Source organism: Microplitis mediator, chromosome 1 (genome assembly GCF_029852145.1).
Source record: "Microplitis mediator isolate UGA2020A chromosome 1, iyMicMedi2.1, whole genome shotgun sequence".
Classification (NCBI taxonomy): domain Eukaryota; kingdom Metazoa; phylum Arthropoda; class Insecta; order Hymenoptera; family Braconidae; genus Microplitis; species Microplitis mediator.
The window spans coordinates 12706564-12726155 of NC_079969.1; the positions used below are offsets into that span (position 1 = coordinate 12706564).

A 19592-nucleotide genomic window follows, 5' to 3' on the forward strand; every position below is an offset into this window, starting at 1 on the left:
TTATTCTTCCAAGTTGAATTAGTATAAATAATAAAAATAAAGAATTCTTATTAATTTTACCATTCAAAGTGTGGGTAGATTGTGATGAAAAATCAAAATTTCTCACAATAATAAAAATAGTTTGTCAAGCTTATTTGTAACAATCAAATTTTTATGTTATCTTTGGTAAATAAATTTATCATTATTATCTCTATAATTTTTTATTATATGATAGTACTTATGAAAAAAATAAATTTTGGCTATTTCTTAATTTTAACATATCTAAGTGAACTTCAAAAATTAATTTATCTGTTTAAAATTTTTAAAGGATTTTTATTTTTCAGAAGCATTATCATACATTAGGTTGGGTATAACAATTTATTTATAATTGATAGAAATTGTATAAATCGCGACATAAAATATTATTTAAAAATTTTTTTAAGTTAAACAATGAACTATTCATATAATTTTTTGTCATACCCATTAGAATATATCATAATAGATTGAGGACTCGCTGAATAGGTAAGTAGGCATCACCTTTCCTGCTTGTTTTATAGTCTGCCTTGAATCAACCGGTTTTTTTATATGACCTTCGAATATCCTAAAAGAAAAAAATGTTTTTCTTTTATTGAACAAATTTCTACAGCTAAATTTTCGATGTCAAGCATTTTGTGTCATAGTTTTAAAATTCAACTGAATACGTGAATTATTTTTCGTGCTTTATCATCTGATTAACACTTCTACGAAGGAATTCGTTGGTGCATTCAGCTGTTATAGAAATATATATTAGGGTAGGCCAAATAAATCGAACATGTATATGTATATATTTTTTATTTTTTAAGTTTTATTGAAAATTTTGTTGCAAATATCGAAAAACAAAGATCCCTGCTGGAATATGAGTTCTTAATATTAATATTAAGAGGTAATGCATCGCGATTTTTTTGTCTCGTTTAAATAACATACGAATTTTTTTTAAACTTTGGAATTTTATAACTCATCAGTCAATTAGTCGGCTCAAAAGGCTAATATATGTACTATGGTTAGAAATTGACCTTCTATTAAAAATGTCTCTTTTTTTTAAAGTTTTTTAGTTTTCGAAAGTCCGAAATGATCATCAGTCATTTGCGTTTAAACGTTAATTTCCTTGAAAAGATCGTCTCTTGAAACTTTGGGATCGATAATAAAATTAAAATAAAGTAGACTTTCGAACTAAAAACTATCTATTTAATGATGATGAAAGTATAGGAAAGAAAGTCATATTCTTATTTAAGAGCTAATTACTAACTAGTAAATCTTTTTTTTTTGGCTCGGACCTCTTTGAATTATCGATCAAATTTTCTGAACAAAAACAAATAATGTCAATAAGTGATTTTTACTTCAATAAGCCCTGCTTAAAAAATCCGATAGATTCTTATAGCTGTATGTATAAGGCCCTATACTTAACTATAGCACTTCTCATAGAACTCATTCATTCTTTCCAAATCTCTAAGGGAATTTATGAGAATCTATTGGATTCTATGAGATTTTCTAAACAGAAAGGGTATGATTCTTTTTCCTATGCTCTGGTCATCCTAAATAATTACTGTTTACATAAGAAGTTTCTTATTTTTAATTTCATTACCAATCCCAATTGTGTAAAGCACGATTTTTTTAAGCAAATTGACGTTCACATGCAAAGAATTGAAAAGCATTTCAAAATTTTGACAACTTAGTAAGCGATAATTTATGAGAAATGAGATGATCTCCAAAACGGGTATTATGACATTTTTTGATAAAACTGATAGCTTTACTGAAAAGTTAAATAATATTAAAATTTACTTTTATTAAAATCTACTTTCAACCGTAAATTCAACTTTGAATTTGAATAGTTTTTAAAATAGTGGATAGATAAAAAAATAGTAAGAGACCTTTTTTGTAGAACGTTAAAAATTCATCGCAAGTAAGAATGGGCCAATTCAGTATAGGCTAATTTCTGATGAGTTATATTGATATTAATTTAAAGAGCTAATATTTTAGGAGAATTTTTTTTCTACTCTAATTTAAATAAATATATATAATTGAAGCACTGCAATTCATACGATAAATTGTTATGACGACTTTTAATGTTAATTATTTAGATAGTTTTTTCACTACGATAAAACTTATGTAGTTAAAATTCTGATTGCTTAGAAGGACGCAATGCAAAAGTTTTTTGTTGACAACGAAACCGTGGCAAAGCTTGATTTGCATACATCCTTTACTCCAGGTGTGCTGTTATTTGCATACGAAAGCATAACGTTCCCAAACTTCACCCTACTCTCTCTTACCTAGCCTCTCTCCCCACGAGATTACCGTTTATGGGTTACCAGCACAGCGTGTCACGTCGTTAACCGTGCATTACAATTTCGTCGTTAGCTGCATATTTTATATATTTTTAAGTCGACAAATATAAGATTTTTTTTATGATCAATATTGTAGAGAACCTTAAATATATAAGGACTGCATTGAACGAATTTATCTTAAATTTTCCGAGATTTATTTATAGTTTTACCATTATTTGACAATTACATATTCAAATGCAATATGGATTATATCTAACGAAATCTTGGAAATATGAATCACAATCCTTAGATCTCTGAAAATAATCTCTATTGCTTAGATATATACAGATTACAAAAACTGAGTCATAAATAGTATAATGCTAAAGTTTCTATTCGTCGACAAATAAAAAAATGTTATTTTTTTTTTTTTGGAAATATCTGTTAAAAACGTACTGAATACATAAATTATTGTTAATGAATTGAATTACTATTTAACAGTTTTATAACAAAAATTGTTTATTATTTTTTGTGAATATAATATCAATAGTGTACGCATCATATGATTAAAAAATGATTCCTTCAATTTTTGTAAAATAAAACTATATCACTTTTCAATATTAAAACAAAATTGTGAGTCAAATGAATTAAGATCACATTAACTAGACAATTTATGTTAGGACAGATATAAAACTTGTTTTTGGAAAAGTGTTCGATTAAATTGCTATGACAATACCCTGATTGAAAGAAATTATTTGATATGATTAAAAAAATTTTAACATTTTCAAATCATATTTTTAGGATTAAAAAGTATCCGGAATGATTACCAATTTTAAATATTGGCCAAATCATTTCATATCATAATCGGTAACAGAAATTCGAATATTATTTCAGGACTTAAAAGCATTAGATGCGATTAAAAATTTTGAATCGTTTTAAATCATTTTATATTCTGACGTGTTTACAGTAATAATATTTTGGTATAATCAATCGCGAAATTTCAAAACTGATGTACATGATTTAGAAGGATTGAAAATTATTAAAATATTGATCATTTTTAATCTAATCAAATCATTTTGTTTAATCAGGGTATTTGTTGCGAATAAAAAAATCTGGGCATCGGTTAGCCCTGCGGGCCAACCTCAAGACTCTGTGGTTTTCGAGCTCCTTGAACTCAAAAAAATTGTTGTGAATGCATTTTCGAGCTCTTCGAGCTTGAAAATACTTTTGGATGCCATTGTTTATTATCAGCTTTTCAAAATCAAACACATTATATCATGATTTATCCGGGAAAAATGACAAAAAATGTCATTTTTTCAACACTTCGTCGTCAATACCTTTAAAACTAATTGACGGATTTTGATGATCAATGTAGCAATCAGCGCGTTTTAGGAGGTTTTCGAGCTAATTAAATTTTGGAAGTGATTAGTGCAGTCGTGTTAAAGATATTCGCGAAATAGTATATTACACACCGAGGGAAGTAAAGTAAGAAATGTCTCAGATCACATGTAATTGTTGGCTGAGGCGAAGCCGAGATCAACAAACATGTGATCTGAGGCTTTCTTATTTACTTCCCGAGGAGTGTAATATACTATTTTTACCATTTCTTTCTTCAACGATATTTCTCGGACAAATAAACCAATTTTCATGGTTGAGATGACATTCGACACGGCTTATAAAGTTTTAGAGCTGATTAGATTTTGGAATTTATCCATTGAGCACATTACATGTTATCCGAAAAAATATTTTTGAAAAAATTTTATTTTTGGAATATATCCGAACGCACCGCGCCGATCAAGGTCAATTCTTTGCAGCCTGTAGGAATTAATAAGCTGCGTCGAATGCAACCTTGGAGATCAAAATCGGTTTATCCGTTCAAAAGTTACAGAATATTTACGTACACGGAAAGAAAATTATGGCAGCGGTTCCCATAATTTTGTGAAATTTTTTCCTATACCATAATAGGAATTACGACCATAAATTATGGGAGCGGTTCCTATAATTATAGGAATGTTTCCCATGATTATATGAATAGTTCCAATAATTATGGGAATGATACCCATAACACTATAGGAATGGTTCCTATAATTATAGGAATGGTTCCTATAATTTATAGGAATACTTTCTATAATATTATGGGAATGATTCCCATAATGCAATTGGAATGGTTCCTATACCATTATGGGAATCATTCCCATAATATTATGGGAATAGTTCCCATACTATTATAGGAACCATTCCCATAATATTATGGGAATGGTTCCCATATTATCATGAAAAAATTAATTTAAAGAAGTGCGGTAATCACTTCTACAATACACAGAAATATTATTAAACATAAAAACAAAAATTCAAACATTGAAAAAAAAAATCGTATTTGGCAAAAAAACATTAAAATTTTTAACAAGAATTTTTTGTCAGCACAAAACATTCAAGAAAATTCAAATTTTGGGAAATTTCTACACTATTGTGCAAAAAAAAATTTAATGATATTATAGGGATGGTTCCCATAACATTATGGGAATAGTTCCCATAATATTATAGGAATAGTTCCTATACCAATATGGGAACAATTCCCATAATAGTATGGGAATGATTCCCATACCATTATGGGAATGGTTCCCATAATGATATGGGAATCATTCCCATAATATTATGGGAATGGTTCTCATAATGGTATAGGAACCATTCCCATATCATTATGGGAACCATTCCCATAATGGTATGGGAACTATTCTCATACTATTATGGGGATGGTTCCCATAATATATGGGAACCATCCCTATAGTAGTATAGGTACTATTCCCATACCATTATGGGAACCATTCCCATAATGCATAGGAAAACTTCCCATAATTTTCTTTCCGTGTACGTACCCGCATGAAAAAGCTACATATTTTGTTAAAAATATTAAAAAACATATATGGTGAGTATGTGATAAACATATGGTGGCAAAAATATCTCTATTTATGAATATATGTTTTTTACATGTATCGGATTATGTATTTCTAATAATATATTTCAATTTATGTAATGTTTTATATTTTTCTATATATATTATCTCATGTAATGCTCAATATATTTTAGTCTTATGTGGATGCTATACATGTAATTTATAAAGTATAATATAAAAAACTGTCTATCGGTTGACCCTGCAGGCCAGCCTCAAAACTTCCCTCATACTTTTGCATGCTATTGTTTTCGAAAAAAACCGTTTTTTCGCATTTCTTTCTCTCACGATATCTCGCGAACGAATTAACCGATTTTGATGGTTGGGCGGCAATCGACGCATTTTAGTGAGTTCTGGAGCTGATCAGATTTTGGAGTCGATCATTTAATTCGTTTCTAGGAAATCAATAAAAAACTAAAAAAAAAAATTTTTTTCGTAATTCGCCAATATTTTCGAGTCTCCCGTATTAAAAAAACGATTTAAAACGATTGAAAAAAAAAAAATTTTTAATACTTTTTAATGCTTTTGAATACTTTAAATACTTTTAAACCGCCTTTATGGGTATTTAACATTGCAAATTTTTTCGAATCGTTTCTCTTAATCAGGGCTACTTGATCAAATGATCTGAAATTTTTAGGAAAATGGATGGCCAACAAGCTCTTTCGATTGCCGCCTTCAACATCCAAATCAGTTCATTAGTTAAAAAATTACAAAGAGTTTACTTGCGTAGACACTAGGGTGATTCGTTTTGAACGACTATTTTTTTTTTTTCACTCCCACTTGAAAATATTGTTATAGACATGTAAAAAAAAATTCCCTGCAAGTTTCAGCCCTTAATTTTAATTTTAAGGACTTTATATTTGATTTTGAAGTTTTCCCATTTAAAATACATAGGAAAGTTGGTAATTTTTTTTAATTCTCTATAACTCAGCCGCATTTCAAGTTATCGGGTCGCCGTTTGCGGCATTTTGTAGACAATTTGATACTCTTCAAAAGTCTTCTCAATAGTTTTACTCGGACTCTAATTGTTTTTTCTGTATTGGTTCTGAAAATAATTTTTTTAATAATAATTTGGGTTTTTAGTTAATATTAACTAAACAACGAAATTTACAGAAAAAGTGCAGATAACGATTTTTTAGGAAATTTTATTCGCTACAAAAAAGGTCCTCTTAGTTAAGTGGTTCAAGTGCTTCGTTCACGTGATATAGGGATTTAAGTAATTTTGTAAATAAAATATTTGTCAAAAAATTCCACCAAATGCAATTTCATTTCAATTTTAAATCAGTAAATAATTTTCCTTTCATTAATTAAATCCAGTCATTAAAATCAGAAGGGGTCAAATTGATGAACTTCGGAAAAATTTTTGACAAATATTTTATTTACATGATTACTAAAATCCCTACATCACGTGAACGAAGAACTTGAGCCACTTAACTAAGAGGACCTTTTTTGTAGCGAATAAAATTTCCTAAAAAATCGTTATCTGCACTTTTTCTGTAAATTTCGTTGTTTAGTTAATATTAACTAAAAACCCAAATTATTATTAAAAAAATTATTTTCAGAACCAATACAGAAAAAACAATTAGAGTCCGAGTAAAACTATTAAGGAGACTTTTGAAGAGTATCAAATTGCCTACAAAATGCCGCAAACGGCGACCCGATAACTTGAAATGCGGCTGAGTTATAGAGAATTAAAAAAAATTACCAACTTTCCTATGTATTTTAAATGGGAAAACTTCAAAATCAAATATAAAGTACTTAAAATTAAAATTAAGGGCTGAAACTTGCAGGGAATTTTTTTTTCCATGTCTATAACAATATTTTCAAGTGGGAGTGAAAAAAGAAAATAGTCGTTCAAAACGAATCACCCTAACAGACACACATACATACACACACACACAAACACACACACACACACACACACACACACACACACACACACACACACACACACACACACACACACACACACACACACACACACACGCAGACACTCGGACATCATTCTGAAAAAAGTCAGAATAGCTTCCTAGAACCTCAAAACGTCGACATCTGATGAAAATTCGATTTTCGAAAATCGGGGTGAAAACAATTACTTCCCGAATTTTTCGAAAATCATCGATTTTTTTAGTGGGAAGTTAATTAACTTTATATATATTTCCATATATTTTGAATCATATAATTAGTGATATATATTGTGTCTATATAATTGATTATATATGGAAGAACGTATATGTTTAAATCTATGGTTTGCGGTATATTGAAGTTATATTTGTCTAATATATTATAAATTATATTTTTCACGATATATTGAAAATTATAGTCTTTTTATACATATATTCTTTGAAAAACTGCTCGATAGATAGACATAAAAATTACAAGCTAAATTGTATCGTCTTTATTATGTAACACACCATCTGACGGAAAATATGCATAGTACCATATATTATGCAATATACTGGAAAACATATATAAATAATATATTTTATATACAATATATAAATATAAAAAAAGATATAACAAAGTATGTATGTTAAACATACATAAAAAAAGTTACATTGATAAACATATAGTTAATATTTTGTAGCAATATATTTTTTTAAATATATTATCATCTATTAATACGGCAAAAATATAAGTATTTTTTTTATATTGTACAATATATTACATTATGAGATTCATATATTTTAAAATATATTTTCTCACATATAAAGTTTTTTCATGCGGGTATGTACATACACTCGGGCATCATTTTGAAAATAGTCACAATAGCTCCCTAGAACGTCGAAACGTCCAGATCTGTTAGAAATTTGGTTTTCGAAAATCGGACCAAAACCAATAACTTCCCTTTTTTTGAAAATTTTTAATTTTCTCAGTGAGAAGTTAAAAAATTATTTCCATTATTGAGAACAATGGATGATTATTGAAAGTATCGAAAATTTGAATATTTCATTCTCTATTGTAAATTTAGTCATTTATAACTTTGAAAATCAGTACTTTTCTGCCACGTCACCACGTTTTTATTAACTTATTTTCATGTATGTCTGTTCGGGTGAAATTTTCTAATTGATTTTAAACTATCTTCCCGATAAGCTAGATACTTTAAATTTTGAACATAGCTCAGAGTTAGATGACAATGCAAGAAAACGAAAAAAAAAAAAAGAAGAGAAAGAAGTAGAAGAGGGAGAAAATAAAAATAAAATAAAAACAATGTTCGTATTCGCTTGTTTTTCTGTTGACAAACAAACGAATACGAATGTTGTTCAGTACAAATTTTTCTAATCAATTTAAAACTAATTTCTGGATGAGTTATTATATTCTTGAACATAGCTGATCACTGGAAGACAAACATACAAACACTGTGTGATAACCCTGATTAAAAGAAACTATTCGAAGCGATTTGCAATGTGAAATGCCCATTTGCAATATAAATTATTTTATACTTTTTAGTCTATTTAAAAACATGGTATATTAAAAATTATTATTTATTTCGATAATTTTTTATATTTGATCAAGAACAAATTTGTCAAAATGATATTAATAAAAGCGTCCAATATGAAAGAGTATTTTATTGTAAATAATATATTGTAAAATATATGGCTAACACGTAATATTTTTCGAGCAAAAATATCAATGTATCAATATGTATATTAAATATATTATTCAACTATATATTTAATATAATACATCAGTTTATTATGTCAATTAATATTTTCGTCTTTACAATCTTTGATATAATGGATAGTATATTGTTACGATATAATCAATTAGATCAACGATTATATGTTCCAATACATGATTTGATATTTATGAAGGCTTCCATGTTTTTAAATATATCAATCTTTATCGTTGACATTATATATTTTACAATATATATATATATATAGACTTATACCGAATATAATTGATTAAAAGGATTTAAAATATTACCATTTTCTATACGCAGAGAATTTTGGGATAAAAATTACCCATAAAGATTGGTACTGTAAGAACATCTAGCCAGTAATTAAATTTTTACTATGTTGATAGTAGAAATTGCACTTCATTTACATACTATCAAGTAGTATATTTTACAATGTGCATGGGAAAAATTTAGACATTTACATTTTCTCACAATATCAAACTTTTTGAGTAATTTTTAATAACAATCTCTGCGTGTAAGTGCAAAATATTTATTTAAGAATGTAAGTCGACTTTCCCAGTGAACACATGACCTTATTTTGACGTCATACGTAGGCCATAGCAATGTCACGACATCTGATGTAAATTTGATGTCAATCTGACGTTCTACATGACTTTAATATGATGTAAAGCTTGTGACATCATATTGATGTAAGCATGACTCTTGTACGGCGTCACAGTTATGACTCATGTATTACGTACGTTTGACATAGAATCTACATCACATTGTTACGTAGTAATAAAGTCATTATCCGTATATCATAATGACGTAATTTTAAAATCATACATTTATGTCAGTAGCAAAGTCACGGTTATACGTAATGTGGATGTCACTCTTAAATCATATCTTCACATCAGTGACAACTCAGTATTTTACGCAATGCTGATGTAATGTCCGAGTCATAGTTTTTTATCATCTATTTATTGAAATAAAACAATCATAGAATGAATTTTCAAACATGTGTAAATGTGTAAAAATAACAACTAAACGTCGAACATTTTTGGGGTCAAAGTAATCGATAAACTCGATAATAGATTATTCAGACGTTTTAGATTAAAACATTAGCGTGAGCATAAAAAATTAACTTCATTTTTTTAAATGATATATCGAAAAAAGTGAGGCGAAAAAAAATTTTCGATCGTAAAGCACTCTCTGATGCTTCGCATCATGAGTCGTGCAGTATCATTTAGGATGACAAAGGAAATGTAACGACAGTTTGAACTCTTTTGCTTTTATGATTTTAAAATTTAGTATCACAATTTTTCAATCGATTAAATTTCATACGATTTTGTGAAATTATTTAATGTTTAGCAAAATTTTATATAAGATTTTTTAAATTTCACATCACAATAAAAAATTAAAAAATTTGATGAAACCTAATGAAATTTCATACAATTATCATCGAGGCCGACAAATATTGCTTCTATAAAATTTCATAAAAGTTCATGGAGTTTTTTAAATTTTGTAAAAATCCATCACGAAAACTTATTAACTCTGTCTTTTCCGGCATTTCACTCTAAATACATCAATTAAGCACGAGATTTGAACTCTCGTGATGTGGACCAGTGAGCAATGTTCAAGACTACCAGCCAAGAGGAGCCGTGTTCGAACCCAGCAGACGCCCAGGATTTTTTCATCATTTAACGTTATCTAATCTTGTTTCAGAATTCGCAATGCGTTCGCGCGGTAATGATCAAATCAAAAGTTCGGTATTTCCTTTAATTTTTTTCTTTTTCGAAATATTTTTTCCGAATTGATAATGTTGACATCACCCATATGTCATATTGACGTCATAGAAGGTCACACAGACATCACATTTACATCATGCATACGTCATTAGTTTTACATCATAATCTTACGTAAAAAAGTGTGAAATAATGAGTCACACCTGACTCATTCGTGACTTATATCTTACGTAAATGATGACATAGCGTAACGTCACTCTGACGCCAAATTTACGTCAATGTGTTTACTGGGTTTATGTTTCAACTACAAAAATTTCGGAAATTATGGTTTTCACTTCGATTTTCAAAATCGAGTTTTCATCAGATGTCGACTATCGGTCCATGGCGGTCCCAAGAAGCTATTCTGATTATTGCCGATCGAAAATGATCTTAGGGCAATATCGGAAGAGCTATCTAGAAGTATGATTTCCCGTTATTTTGAAATCGATCAATCGAATAAATTCTGAGTTAACTAAAAAATTATAAAAAAAAAAAGTGTTATTAGTTTTTTTCAAATTTTTCAAAAACGATTCAGTCAATCAATTCCTAAATCTATTCAGCTTTGAAATGTAATAAAACACAAGAAAAATATATCTCAATCGGTTTATTCGTTTAAGAGAAGGCGGGAGAAAAAAATGAAAGAAACGATTATTTTTAAATTAATTTATAAACTAAATCAGTTGTAGAATTCAGTACAATGCGTCGTTCGCCGTAAAAATCATCTGCATCGGTCGATCCGTTTAAGCGATATCTTTGAAGAAAAAAATGGTAGAAAACTTTTTTTTCGAAGATCCTAAAAAAACTGCATTCATTAATTACAATTCTAAAAAGCTCAAGAACTCCACAAAACGTGTCGATGAAAGTAAGAATCATGTTGAGCGGTTGATTCGTTTAAGATAAATTGTGAAAACATTTTTAAAAATAACATTTTACACTATTTTCCTTAGATAACTTATCATGTAATACACCAAACGTTCCAATAATTATACCAATTTTTTTTTCTGTAATTTCTCTTAACCACTACAGCAACCATTGTAATATGTTCGCGGGAAGTAGATTTTCTACTAGAATAGCTTCGAAAATCGGGTATTTTAATGGTTGAGGGGGCAATCGATGTGTTTTAATAAGTTCCAAAGCTGATTGGATTTTGGAATTGTTTAGTTCAGTTGTTTAAAAGATATTCGCAAAAAACCGTTTTTTACCATTTCTTTCTCCCGCGATATCTCTTAGACAAATGACCCGATTGTGATGGTTGAGGTAGCAATCGACGCGTTTTAATAAATTCTAAAGCTGATTAGATTTCGGAATTGTGTAATTTAGTTGTTTCAAAGATATTCGCAAGAAACTGTTTTACCATTTCTTCCTCCTACGATAACTCTCGAACGAATTATCCGATTGAGATGGCTAAGGCGGCAATCAACGCGTTGTATTAAGTTCTAGAACTGATAACATTTTGAAGTCGATCGTATAAGTCGTTTCTGAGAAATCAATAAAAAACTAAAAAAAAAATTTTTTTTTTCGTAATTCGCCAATAATTTCGATTTTTCTTGATCAAATGATCTGAAATTTTCAGAAAAGTTTATGGCTAACAAGCTCTTCTGATTGCTGCCTTAACCATCCAAATCGGTTCATTACCCGGGAAAAAATGATTTTGCCTAATTATATATAATTATATATGATTATATATGGAATATAATATATAATTATATATGATTAGACCGGGAAAAAAATGATTTTGCCTAATTATATATGATTATATATATAATATATATGGTTATATGTAGACCTATATATAAGTATAGGGGAGGGTGGGGCAGAGCGGCCCCCCTGAAATTTTGATCAAAAAAAAAATTTTTTTTTTTTCGTCTGATTACTATAAATCCGATATGTTTGCGCATTTTTATCCCTACGCATGACATTTGGGGCAAAATGGACAAGCCCAAAATTTCGAAAAAGTGATTTTTTCATATTTTTATCATCAAATTAAAAAAAAATTAGTATAATTCCACATTTCTAGCCCTACGCATAACACCTGGGGCAAAATGGACCAGCCGAAAGTTCCAAAAAAATTTTTTTTTCATATTTTTCGGCCGTTTCTCTATGTAAGAGGCAAATTTGGTCACTAAAAATTTATAAAAATTAAATTTTTGTTTTTAGTTGATAAATTTTTGAAATAAAGTAAAACTATATAATTGATTTTTTTTTTTATTAAATAACAATTATTAATTAAGGTAATCGTGAGTGAACGATTTATTACACTTTAAAAAATTTTTTTCGAGTAATATAAAACCAAAAATAGTTGTCAAGAGAAAGAAATACATTCTTAATGATAAAAACAATTTAAAAAAAAAAAAAAACGAAAAAAAAATTTTTTTTATCACTTTTTGGAGGGGGGCCGCTCTGCCCCACAAAAAAAAAAATTTTTTTTTCAGAATTTTGGCAAAATGTCCATAAATTTGTTCGAAATAGGACAAAAGTAAAGTGATCTTATGGTTGAAAGCCACAAAAAATAATAATTGGCTTAGGGGGGCCGCTCTGCCCCACCCTCCCCTATATAGCCTTATATATAATTAGATCTAATTATATCCCGGGACAAAATGATTTTGCCTAATTATATAATATATATTAATAATTATATAATTATTATATTATTATACTTATTATAATACTTATTATAATAAGTGAGATCTCATAAAATTAACGTTAAGAAGTTTCACCAAATATACTTTTAAAAATAACGAATATATATTCTTTAATATATTAGTAAAAATGACTCTAGTGATTTTCGTTTGTAAGTACTAATAGTCTAATGACATGATTATATTACCTATCTATAAATACGTAATAAAATGTTATATAACAAAAATAAATAAATTTAGTAGCACAGTCGTTAATTATACTCTGTATATATATTTTGAGGGAAATATAATTTGTTATGAATAATTGCAAACGTATAATTAAGAAAAAAACTTCCCTCTGAATACTTCAATATTAATCGTACATGAACATACGTAATTGTATATAAATTACACATAATCATATATATGATTAAACCCGCCTAATTTTCGGATCTAATTATATATAAAATATGATATATATGTATTATACATAATCATATCTAATTATATATGAGTATATATAACTTATATATGATTATATATAATTAGACCTGGCCAATTTTCAGATCTAATTATATATAACGTATTATAAATAATCATATATAACCTATATATAATTATATATAAATTATATATAATTAGGCCAAATCATTTTTTCCCGGGTAGTTATAAAGTTATAAAGAATTTACATACATACATACCCACATACACACACACATACATACATACACTCGGACATCATTCTGAAAATAGTCAAAATAGCTACCTAGGACCTCAAAACGTCGACATCTGATGAAATTTCGACTTTCGCGAATCGGGGTGAAAATAATAACTTCCCGAAATTTTCGAAAATCATTGATTTTCTTAGCGGGAAGTTATAAATTGAAGCTTATTTTATCAGCTTGAACGTCTACTGTACAGTAATGAGCTAGGTTCTTCTATTCAAAATGTATTTTAAAGAGAAGCCGTCAAGTTGTGTTTCGCGATCATTTTAAAATTTCGAATTGCCATCAATTCTTAAATACAACCGATTTCCGTAATTTTTTAACTTGAGCAAGGCAATCATTTAAAGAATGAGTATATAGAAATTCATAATCATCCATAAAATTACCTTTAAAATGTAATGATAAAGGTTGTACCACAACACTGAAATCAGTCTCTTAACTTTGAACCCATATTAAAATTTAAAGAATTATCGTAAAATATAAAATAAAAATCTTCGCAACGGTTGGCCAAAACTTCCTGCTGTTTTCGAGCTCAGAGAGCTCGACAACAGTAGTATGAATCCACTTTCGAGCTCCTCGAGCCCGAAAATACCTTCGCTTCCCTTTTACTATGAGCTTTTCAAGCTCAAAAGAGTTATGTTTTGTGTTATAGTTTGAAATTTTAGAACCGAAGATAGTTAAGGCATGAGCGTTTTTTAAATATTCATTCACAATTATTTTCAATAAAAAAAAAGTATACTTAGCTAAAAATCAATATAAGTGCGTTAATACATGAAATATCCAAGAAAAATATTGAAAGTGGTGGTTTTTTAATTTTATTGTCGATAATTTTATTTAAACTGACGAATGAACTACATTACATTATATGGTGGTCGAAAGAGACCATAAAGACAAAGGGTTGGTATGATTTCAAAAAAACTTTAGCAGATTATATTATGATTTATTTGGGAAAAATTTTTGTGTTATATGTTATATTTCAAGAATTGTACATGAATATTGAAGATATCTTGCTCAAGGCATGTTGGTAGAGTTACTTGGTCATATCTTGCACCAAAAATGGCTTGCGACACTGCCGTATATCTTGTGCCAGATCTGCTCAAGACATGCCATATTACACTATCTATCTTACTTCTACCTCCGTCAATTATTCTTTTCCATTGGCACACGTTACAGAATCTATAAGTGATACTCAAGTGGCATTACAATCCGACGGGAAAACTATATGTTAACACTGAGTATATATTCTAAATAATAAATGCGGTAGTATTTGGAATGTGTTTTTGCATGTTTATATACTTATTACTAAATTAAAAAATAAAGATATATTATTCTGTTATACATATTTGACTACAGATGAAATTTAGTAAATGTGAAAATCACAAACCTAGAAACAATATCAAAATTATCATAGTAAAAAATAAAATTCATTTCATTTATGACATTTAGCTTCTGTAAAATGTGCCAATGAAGGTGATAAATTAACAGAGGCAGAAGTAAGATAGACAGTGTAATATGGCACGTTTATAGTGGAACTGACGCAAGATATGCGTTAGTCTGCAAATAATTTTTGGTGCAATATATGGCCAAGTAACTCTACCAACACACCTTGAGCAAGATATCTTTAATGTTCATGTATAATTCTTGAAATACAACACATAACACAAAGTTTTATTAGTCTTGTACATGATTTCTAATATGAAACTTTGCACCTGTCTACTCTCTTAAATTGAATCAGTAAAAATGTTACTGATTTTTCCAGTAGTTACAAAATTTAATGAAAGATCAGTAGCTTTGAATTAATTAACTGACTAATCCGTGAATTTAGTTTCACGGCAGTAAAGCGTGCCATCTACTTCGAAGCTTATTCGTTAGACAGAGATTGATTGCAAATTATAATCAAAGACTATTATTTATGTTACACTATTATTACGGTAAGTTTAGAATATTTTAACAAACAAAAGTCAATTTATAATTTATATACTAATGAAACTTATTTATTTTTCCTGATTGAATATGAGTAGAATAATTCTGAAATGTAATTTAACAGACAACTACTTGATGATATTGAAATGGAAGACTAATTAAATGAATGTCACTTTCAAAACCCATTTGATGGATTGAAGGATTTAAATCAACAAATCGATGTATTAGAAGAATGCAGTGAATACGTAGAGCCTGAAAAAATATCACTTGATTACAGAGTGGAGAACGTATTTAATCGAAAAACTTGAAAATATATTGATTCTATTTCAGTCAGCGGCTTAATATATGATCATGATTTGAATTTTTGCAGTTTTTAATGTGCATTAATTACTAAATATTGATTTCTCTGCATCGAAAACTGAGAAAAATTCACAAGAGAGTAATTTTTCAAAAGTTTCGTTGATGATATTACTGAAGTTAATGAAACGATTACAATGATTATGGAGTGCTAAAATATACTCTACAAACGGTGATTTGGACAGCAATGATATTTCTTGATTGAATTAATCGATTTTGATGGATAATACGGCAATCAACGCATTTTATTGAATTTAAAATCTGATTAAATTTGAAATTGATTACTTTAGTCATTGCGAAGATATTTTAAAAAATCGAATTTTGCCATTTCTTTCTCCAACGAAATCTCTGAAGAAAATAAAGCGACTAATTTTTCGTTACTCGCGTCCACTCGCTCGACGATTTTTATCGCGTGGCGAGCACTGTGCCGTCCATGCTAAAAGAAATCCGACGTTGCCAAATTATAATGCAATAATGAATTATTTTTCACAGTAACAACAGTACGTTTGGTAATGTGATCAGAAAAATTGTATTGACGATTAAACTCGCATAATGAGCATTGTGCCGCTTTTTCACATTCTTGTTATACATAAATATACTTTCTTTATATTGAAAATGTATATTTATTAATTATAAACAAATTTAACAAAAATATAAATTTCAAAAAGAGAATTAGTTAAGTATAGAGTCACAAATACCCATACAGTAACTTTTATTGCAATTTTAGTCAAAAAAAGCGGCGTCACGCTCAAAGCGCGAGTAACGAAAGGTCAAGATGGCTTTTGTAATAATGGAAGCGCTTTATTAAGTTCGAGAGTAGATTAGATATTGTAATTAATTGATGAAGTCGTTTCTGAGAAATTCCAAAAAAACTAAATATTTTTATTTTTTTTTTGTTATTCTTATATATCTCAGATTTGACTTGATCGAGTGATCTGAAATTTACGGGTAAGTTCACGCTTTATAAGCTTTTTCGATTTCCAGGCTAGTCTTTCTAATCAGTTTATTAGTTAAGAGGTTATAGAAGAGTAACACACACGCATACATAAGTCAGGTCATTTTGAAATTAGTCAGAATAGCTTTTTAGGACCTCTAAACGTCGACATCTGATGAAAACTCGATTTTCGAAAATCGTTAGTTTTCGTAGCAGGATGTTAACAATCACTCTTATAATTTTCAAATTACAATAAATTATCAAAAAGTAAACATATATTGCATTCGAGAAAAAATTTGTAAATTCAACACAACAGAGTTAAAAAACCGCGGCTACTTTTTCCCTAGTCTATAGTTTAAGAGTTTAATATTACATTTAATATTAATGTACAATTTGATTTCTTCGATTTTTTCGATTTCAGAAATAATTATTTTTACAAGGTGCGGGAATATTACTTAATTGACAATATGCTTTTCACATTAATTAATTCATTTGAACATGTCTGACGGTAATGGAAAGGAATCAGTAAAACATTTTTGTTTTTGAATGAGATAATTAGTAGCTGCATGCAACGCAACTATATAAAATGAAATAACAATGCAAGCTAATTATCTCCCAAAAAAAACTAGTTACTTTTTATTTCATGTTCTATCATGAATTTCACTATTTTAGTTTTAGATTGTATCTTACTTTTAGAAAATTCTATAGAATGCGCTGAAAATTTTCCAAAAATATAATGATCGACTCATGTAGAATATAGACAATCAGAAACGTTTAAAAAGCATTTGCGAAAATTTTTGAATCACGACCTTTAAGAAGTAAGAGAATTAAGGAAAACTTCAGCAATAGGTCAGTATAGGAATATGTAATACATGTATTGTAAGTATACATGAAATTATTTCAAACTTTTTAAAAATAATAATGAAAATATTGTCACATACTTGCTACCAGGAAGCTTATCAAAAATTCGTTATAATCATATGAGAACTTATTTTGGATAAACCAAAACGTTTTTTAGTTTTTTTTTCTTTCGTTTTTTTATCTTCATTGACATAAATATCTTTAATTTTATAAATTTACACTCAACTTCATAATGAATGGAAGTTACTTCAAAACTATCACTTAACTGTTATACTGAAAAAAGTATTAAAATGAAATAAAAAATGTATTTATACATTCTTGTATTTATTAATGCTTAACGAATACGTGATGTACCTTTTTGGGGATTCTTTAATGCAGATTAAATGTTCATCATAATCGTTTTAAAATTAAAACTCATTTAATTTTTAACTAATCAAATGATTGATACACGACTATGGTTATATTTTTAAAGAAAAAACACTACATTGACCTTTTTGAAGCCCGTATAGTCTCATAACTCAAAATATATTAGCACCCGCTCTTTTTAACTCTTTCTGTCTACCGGCAAACTACTTTGCAGCGCATTTTCGTCCATGCCGTAAGCTGTTAGGCAGATGACTCCCCACCAAACTAACCCAACGATACCGCTACATTAAGAATTCAAATGCTTTGGGCTCCACCTCTTCAGCAATCAGGTATGTATCCCTTCCACATAGTGTTCGTCAGAATGTGTTGTTACACATCTCATAAATAGGTGCCCTCGTGCAGTTTTGTAAAATAATATTTTTATAAAAATAAAGATTCAATTTTAATTTCAATATTGCATTATTCATACAAGTACTCATGTAAGTTATGCATATAAGAAATAAATACAGGGCTCACGAGCAATAAAAAAAATCTGTGGAGCAGCAGAGAATTTTCGCGCCACAAATCGTCCCACAGTGAGGAAAAAAATTTGCGTATTATTCTGGCAAATATATTTACTTGATGGGCATTCTTTGGCATTGAGTAAACATTTGTTGGAATCAAATAATATTATCTTTTAGTTAAATAACTATAATGATTGGGAATCTCAAAGATGAAAAAAAAAAAATTTTCAAAAAATGTCAAAAAAAAAAAAATTTCGAACACAAAAAAATTTCAATTTTTTTTCTTTGACATTTTTTGTGAATTTAATTTTTTTATCTCTTTTTCTTGCATTTACTGCAGTCTATAGACTTTTCAACGATATTTACAGAGTAGTGGGTGATTTATTGAAAAACTCAAAGTTGTCATTTTTTTGGATTTATTTCTAATGGATATTACAAATTAAAAACAATTTTTTTCCCAAAAATGATGACAGGCTCTTGTAGGGAATTTATTCAAGTTTTTAAAACTGGCTCTCTATTTACTGTGTGGTCATTGGTAGCTGAGATATCGATGATTAAAGCCAAAAAGATCCTTTTTCGTTTGTAGGCTGATATCTCTGCGACAAATTGTCGTACAGGGCTAAAGAAAGCAAATTAAAGCTGAATAAATTTGCTAACCAACTTATGCATTGGT

At 28.6% G+C, this 19592-nt stretch overlaps 1 long non-coding RNA gene across 1 annotated transcript; it reads right to left on the minus strand.

The window, feature by feature from the left end:
- Positions 1-348: 348 nt before the first annotated feature.
- Positions 349-18598, minus strand: LOC130676579 (uncharacterized). The gene is made up of 3 exons (XR_008991448.1): positions 18405-18598; positions 18131-18323; positions 349-580 (listed from the first exon to the last, which is right to left on the minus strand). It is a non-coding gene; the product is annotated as an uncharacterized LOC130676579 (long non-coding RNA).
- Between the last annotated feature and the right edge of the window lie 994 nt (positions 18599-19592).